Raw genomic sequence first — 7,747 nt, 5'->3', positions numbered from 1 at the left:
ATGTTTTCATGCACATCGATGAAGTTTTGGACATTGCTAATTATTTCAATGTTCCACATGTTTCAAGAGATGCAACTTTACTAAGAATGCTTCCCGTGACATTTACTGGAGATGCAAAAATATGGTTGAAGTCATTAGCTCCTGGAACAATTAGAACTTGGGACAACCTTCATGAAGCTTTCATAGAGCAATTTAGTCCTCCTTCGAAGATTTCCAAACTAAAAAAAATATTGCTAACTTCCAACAATAAATTGGCGAATCCTTATACGAAGCTTGGGAAAGATACAAAGGTCTTCTAGGAAATTGTCATCAACATGACTTAAACGTGCAACAAGAGGTTTCTATCGTCTATGATGGGGTGAATGTGATAACAAGGCAACTCCTTGATTCTCAAGGACCAATGACTAAGAAGAATCCCGCTAAAATCAAAGAATTAATTGAAGAATTTACGAAGCACCCAAGAGAATACGATCACCCGCGAGAGGATGCTACAAGAGATAAAGGAAGTGGAGATGGAGGGAACGAGAATTTGGCAGCAATAATGGCTAAAATCGAGAATATGGATCGACGAATGACAAATATTGATCAATCTATACATGCCATACGATTTAGATGTGATAATTGGAATGGGTCGCATTTGACGAAAGATTGCGATTTAGATGCAAATGGGAATCAGAAAGCTCAAAGTCTGTTACTCGATTGGAGACAAATATGATGAAGACTGGAGAAAACCTAAGAAAGAATGGTTACCATACGACAAATACAAGAAAGTCAAGGAAGAGAAGTTTAGGCAAACTAGTCGAGGCTTCTATCAAAAAGAACAACCACCGCCCGAGAAAAAATCCGAGTTCGAGTCGATGCTTGCACATTTTGCAGCCTTTTCTAAAAAGCGACATGATACGAATGATGCTACGATAAGAAACCAACAGGCTACATTAAGAACATCGAAACTCAATTGGGTCAATTGACCAAAATCATAAACGAGCGGTTACTACCTAATATTCCCGATAAAAATCCTCAATCTCACGTTATGGAAATATTCACTAAAAAAGAAGTTAATTCTGAGCCATTTGTGATGTACGATATAGCCATAAGACACCCCGATCCACAGCCGGACGAAGTAAAGCCATAAGCAAAAACAAAAAAGTGTTCTTCCCAGTGCCTAGGACATGGAGACCACGAGTCCACACCGTGGACACTAAAGAATGAAAATTATTCTTCTTTTATACCGTATTAGCCTCCACTGCCAGATCCTTCTCGATCCATCCAGAATCCAATAGAGCCAAAACAGAAAAAACTCATGGAACAAGTGCTATCCCTTTCGATCAACAGTCCATTCCTCAAATCCATGGCTAAACTTCCTAAATTAGCTAAGGATGTAATGACGAACTGAAAGGAGTTGGAAAAAGCATCCACCATCGTGCTTAATGAACTGTATTCTGCTGCCATAATTGAAGGATTACCAATGAGAATGTGAGATGCAGGGAGGTTAACTTTGCCTTGTGAATTTGGAAATTCCACTTCAATAAATGTTTTGGCTGATTGGGTGGCTAGCATAAATCTCATGCCCTATTCATTTTACAAGAAGCTTGCACTACCAAGGCTACAAAACACAAGAATAACAATTCGAATGGCGGATCACTCAATAACTCATCCAAACAGAATTGTAGAAGAGTTATTGGTAAAGGTTGGAAAATTTTATTTTTCCAATGGACTTTGTGGTAATAGATATGAAGGAAGACGAAGACCTTCCCATAATCTTAGGAAGACCATCCTTGAGCACCAAACGAGCCCTCGTTGACATCCATGATTCTAAGCTTACACTTCAAGTAGAAGACAAAGTAATAACTTTTGAAATGAACAAATAGGTGAGTCATGACGAAACTTTAGATGAGGTGTTAAGAGTGAACGATTTGGAAGGTCTAGTGGAAAACAAATAAGTAGAGGAAAGTCTCAATGAGTTAAAGGAAATAGAAAAAATAATGGAGGAAGAGATCGATGTCACAACTAGAAAATTAGGGGTAAGATGTTGATCCTTGTACAAGACAATTTCCTCTATGTAACCTTGTAACATTACATTTAGTGAAATTCAAACTACAATGCTATTTAAGTTCCTACGTTCATACATTGTGATTCAAGCCAAAACAACCTCATGCAAGTCCAAAACTCGATCCAATAAGCCAAGTCCAATCAATTTTGGGCCTTAGCCCAAGAATTCTCGGCCCAAAACCCTTATTGGACCAAGACTTCTTTATTTCGGCCCTATTGAGCCGATAACTTCTTCACTTAGTCTTATTGGGCCGAAAACCTCTCTTTGGGCCCCAATGGGCCGAAAACTTCTATTGGGCTTTACATTGGGCCGGAAACCCTGCAATGGGCCTTGTTGGGCCGAAAACTTTTATTTTGCCTTTCTTTGGGCCGAAAACCCATACTTGGGCCTTATTTGGGCCGAAAACTCCTTAATTGGACCAAAAACTTACTAGTGGGTCGAAAAACTCCTATTGGGCCAAGTCAAAACCGAACACCATTTCCTTTGGGCCACCCTTTGGGCCGAGAACCCCCATGAGGATGGTTAGGGTTTGAACAAAAAAAAAGGAAAAAGGAAAGGAGAATTACCATGACACCTCATGTTTATCTAGCATGTAACAAGGCATTTGACCATCAAATATCCACACACCTCCCATCACCTTTAGAGAAGTCAACCCTCACTCTCTTCCCTCCCTCCTTCTCTTATTCGGCCGAACACACACACACACATACACTTCACATTTTCAATTTCACTCACATAACTCTCAAGAACACCCTCCATTCTTCTCTCAAAAATCTCAAGTTCATCATCATCAAAAATCGGATTCTAGGCTTCTTGGTAAGTTCTATGTTAAACTCAAGTGTTTTGATTCATGTTTATGCTAAGAACATCCCATTTACACACTTTTGTTGAGTGTTAGACTCTTAGAAACACCACCATTTCGAGAATCTCACCAAGAACACAAGCAAGGCTCGAAATTTCCTTCTTCTTCTTCTTTTACATCTCGAAAACTCAAAGGTGAGCTTCATACCCCATCATTTTCATGTGTTTCATCCTTTGGGGGGGGGGATACAAGTCAAGTTTTGTTTAAATCTTTGGATCTTTGCATGCTCTTGTGTGTTTATGTAACTACTTGTGTTTGAAATGTTGAATACTTCATTCTAATACTCCATAACTGAAGATTTACAAGCCTCATAAGACTAGGGTAAATCTATCCCTTGAAATCTAGAGGATTTCTAAATCAATCCCTTTCTTCTTATAATCTGTATGAATTCTACGAACAAACTATACTAATACACTATCGTAAAGTGCATCACTTACTTGTTAGGACTTCATACTGTTAACAAGACTTAACATGTCCGTTTTAAACATATTTGGCAATGGCCCCACGAAAGGAACCACGAGTTCGTCCACCGCCAACTCCCCGAGGAAACCCGAGGAGAACCCCACCAGTAACTCAAACATCAGTGGAAACTCCAAACCAGGGAGGAGACCCAGAAGTAACAAATGTAAAAAAAACATTCCAGATGAATTCTGATATGATGCAGAACATGCTTGCACAAGGAATTACTATGGCATTGGCAGCATATGAAGCAACTCGAAATGGAAACACTGGGAATAGTGGAAGTGGCACTCCCACAACTCGCTAAAACAACCCTAGACACTGCTCCTGTAAGGATTTATGGGCTGCAAGCGTCGATCCTTCTACGACACTGAAGGAGTTGTTGGTCTATCCCATTGGATGAAAAATACTGAAGCAGTCTTTCACATCAGTGCTTTCCCTGATGACTGCCGGGTTAAGTACGCTAATTGCACGTTGATGGACTCCACCTTAAGTTGGTGGAATAACTATGAGAAGTCCATGGGAAACACTAAAGGTTATTCCATGGACTGGGAATCCCTGAAGAAGCTAATGAACAAGGAGTATTGTCCCCGATAGGAGATACAGACTCTAGAGTAGGAGCTTCGGAACCTTGTCATGAAAGGATCAAAAGTAGTTGCCTACACCTCCCGATTCAATGACCTTGCAAACATTTGACTGGGAATGGTAACCCTGAAAGACAGGAAGATCAAAAGGTACATCTGGGGACTAGCTTCACCTGTTCAAGGTCTGGTTACGGCATCCAGACCCTCCACTTTCGATAGTGCTAAGCACTTAGCCCATCAGTTGGCTGAACAGTGTGTCCGGCAGGGTACCATGACCCCACCAGCAGAGAAGAAGCACACTGGAGGCACCAAAAGGAAGTTTCATAGGGAAACAAAGGAGGACTCCAAGCATCACAAGGCTAAACCAAAACCGTTAGCTGTCTACGTCGTAGTTACCAATACTCCCACCCCAGCTAAGTCCTACTCTGCGACTTTACCTCGTTGTATAAAGTGCAATTTCCACCATGTTGGAAATTGCAGGGAGGTGATCTACAACAAGTGTAACATGAGAGGTCACATATTGAGGTACTGTAGAAGAACCCCAACCACTACGGCAGAAGGAAGTCGTAACTGTTACGAGTGCAATCAGCCATGGCATTTTAGGAAGGACTACCCGTAACTAAAGAATCAGGGTGGCAATGGAAGGGTACTTATGATCACAGCAGGAGAGGCTCTCCTGGAACCACCTGTGGTGATTGGTTCATTTCATAACAACAATGTTTAGGCTTCGGTACTAATAGATGCTAGTGGCGATTAAATCTTTATCGCCCATAGGTTTCGAAACGCGACAAAGCATAAAATTTCGCAAACTTAATGAAACCTACGCAGTAGATATGGCAAAAACACTTAGGGATACTTGCTAATTGTCTCCTCACCCTGAATTAATCACGTTATAAAAACTAAGGACCCTTGCGGGTAATCTATGATTGCTAAGTATATACGTTAGGGTTGTATATAATTAATATTCTACGGACTTAGGATTTGTGATTCCGCTTTACTTCCTGTTCCTTGTTTGGTTATGGGCTTAAGGTAGAATCACTTATTTCGAACGTCTATTCAATCTTGGTTATAAACGACTTGTATGCATAAGGCGATTATAAAAGGACCAGGCAGGGATCACGTACCATGAAAATACATTACTATTTATCAATATGGCAAAAGTACTTGCTAGTTGCCTTCTCACCCTAATATATCACAACATTCATGTAGAAACTAAGGACCCTTGCTGGTAATCTATGATTGCTAAGTGTATACGTTAGGTTTATATATAATTAAGATTCTAAAGACTTAGGATTTGTGATTTCGCTTTACTTCCTGTTCCTTGTTTGGTTGTGGGCTTAGAGTAGAATCACTTATTCGACTGTCTATTCGATCTTAATTATATACGACTTGTATACACCAAGAGATTATAGAAGGACCATACATGGATCATACCACGAAATTACATCACTATTTAACGAAGCCCTTGTACTACCAGTACCAACTCAATTTCTGGACGAAATTTCCTCTAACGGGGAGGTAATGTGACAACCCGAAATATAAGGCTATTTTTATAACCGCCAATATATCCATGAATCTCTTGTGTATCCGAATTACTGAGTTTTAGTGTATCTTAAAATAAATAAGTTCATTTTAATTATTATATGATACCTGATGATATCATGCTTTTAAATGCATAACGGATCAAACCGCACAGACTGTAACCTTAGGAATATGTCTGCAAAACTGAAAATTCGTAAAATGTCATTTTAAGCAAAGCAATTATTCTAGCCTCATAGTATGTGTTTACCTGTTTCCGAAAATATAAATAATGTCCAAAATAGAGTTTATATGCAAAAAATACGACATGTTTAAGAAACCAAACCAATATAACACTGGTTTTACCTGTTCTAAGTAAACTATTTCACACCGTTAAGGCGTTTTCGTATTCCCAACAAGATTTCTGAGAACGTTTTTGAAATCATACTATAGTCTATTATTTAATTTCATACTCGAAATATTTTTAGTAAAAAGATTTACAAAAATCGCGAAAACGAACACCGCGAGCCGTTTAGACGCAAAATTTCAAACACAATTTCCTGGAGATCCGTAACTCCAAAAATTAATCCATTTGATGTTCCAGAATCCTTGAATTAAACTCTATCCAACGTTACTTTCGTAAAAAATTCTCGACTTTCGGATCCCGATGCACCCGATTATGGGTGTTTTTGGACACTTAATGAGTGTAATCTCATGTGGGGCCCACATGGCCTTGCTTCTAGAAAGAAAATCAGCTTCCTTGCTTTCCCATCACCCTTCCCACGTGACATTGCCCCTTCTTTCTTCCTTCTTCCTCCTTTGAGTGCACACATGCACATAATGGTACAAAAACACTTGATTAGTCATGGCTTCTCTCTAAACTCACTAGACCCTCCTACTATAAATAAGAAGATTTGAGCATTCACTCTTCACTCATAAACACCATCCATCACCTCCCTCTCCCTCTAGTTCTTGATCTCTCCCTAGATATCTCTCTAAATCTCTCTCTTTCGTATACCCACCTAAACACCTCCTGCCACCACCTTATTTCACTGAAAAACCACCACTAAACACCTCCCATTTACTATTTAATGCTACCTGGTAACCTCCTCTAGCCTCCCCTACCTTTAACTACGCCGAAAAAGCCAAAAAATCCAGCAGTAGGAGGCTGCCGGACTCCCGTAATCATCATTACCGACTGCTCTACACCGCCTCCTGCCACCTCCATTGTTGTGGAAACTAAATAAATCTCGACGATTCATATTCACGGCAATACATCCCTACTTTCTCGCATCCATTCTTGAAAACCAATCGTCAATCACACTTTAAAGTGAGTGTTACGGCCCCACTTTTACATATTTTTGAGGGGAATACATGTGGTACTTATATATCTAGTATATATCTATTTTCTAAATACCTTGTTTAAAGAAACAACACCACCATTTTCATGCAATATAAATCACACAAAAATAGTACTTATTATGCTAGTACTTACGGTACGAGGAATCTGGTTTGAAGGGCTGCATGGGTTGTTGGATTTCAAAAGTGCTATAATGCCAAAATGGTCATGCCCTCGGTGTTTCATGTCTAGCCCTCGTGTGTACATGGTAGTACGTGTACTATGTAATATTTATCATAAAAAATACACATGAAATAACATTGTTTTGTGTAAACACTTTACCAGTTTGAGAAAAAATTGTTTAAATGCTTACATGTTAAGTAAACAAAATTGTTTTAAACCGAAATAGTTACATATGTTATGTTGTAAAGATAATACAACTATTAAAAATAACATATATATATTCCAACAAATATTGTGTTATGCCTGTATAAACGTTTATCAACTTGGTATTTTCAATATACCTTATCCATACACAAAAATATATAGGTTTATATATTTATAGAAGTTATACAACTTGTATCTTCCGCTCGTATACATTCTTGTGTACACTACCCTAAGTTTTATCAACTGTTTAAACAACTATCATACTCTTCTGTGGTACGCTTATCAAATATACTTGTCAATTATCTGTTTATCCGTATCTGCGGTTGTTGAGTACAACCTTGGCAGATAAATTTATCCGTATATCCGTATGTCTATTTATCTGTATCTGTGGTTGTTAAATACAACCTTGACAGATAACCTTACCCATATGTTTGTTCATTCATTCTACATACCAATTCCTTATTATAAACTTGACTAGATACTTATAGTTTATATGTCTATCCGCACCATTCCTATAAACTTGACTATATGATTATTACCTAGAAACC

The 7,747-nt window shown here is 38.7% G+C and overlaps 1 non-coding gene across 1 annotated transcript; it reads right to left on the bottom strand.

The window, feature by feature from the left end:
* Positions 1-215: 215 nt before the first annotated feature.
* On the bottom strand, positions 216-321 carry LOC145141631 (small nucleolar RNA R71). The gene has a single exon (XR_013722825.1). It is a non-coding gene; the product is annotated as a small nucleolar RNA R71 (small nucleolar RNA).
* Positions 322-7,747: the final 7,426 nt, after the last annotated feature.

This window comes from Lactuca virosa, chromosome 9, assembly GCF_052849685.1.
Source record: "Lactuca virosa cultivar CGN04683 chromosome 9, Lactuca_virosa_CGN04683_v6, whole genome shotgun sequence".
Lineage (NCBI taxonomy): Eukaryota > Viridiplantae > Streptophyta > Magnoliopsida > Asterales > Asteraceae > Lactuca > Lactuca virosa.
The sequence above is the reverse complement of the archived record's forward strand: the minus strand, read 5'-3'. Positions and strand labels throughout refer to the sequence as shown.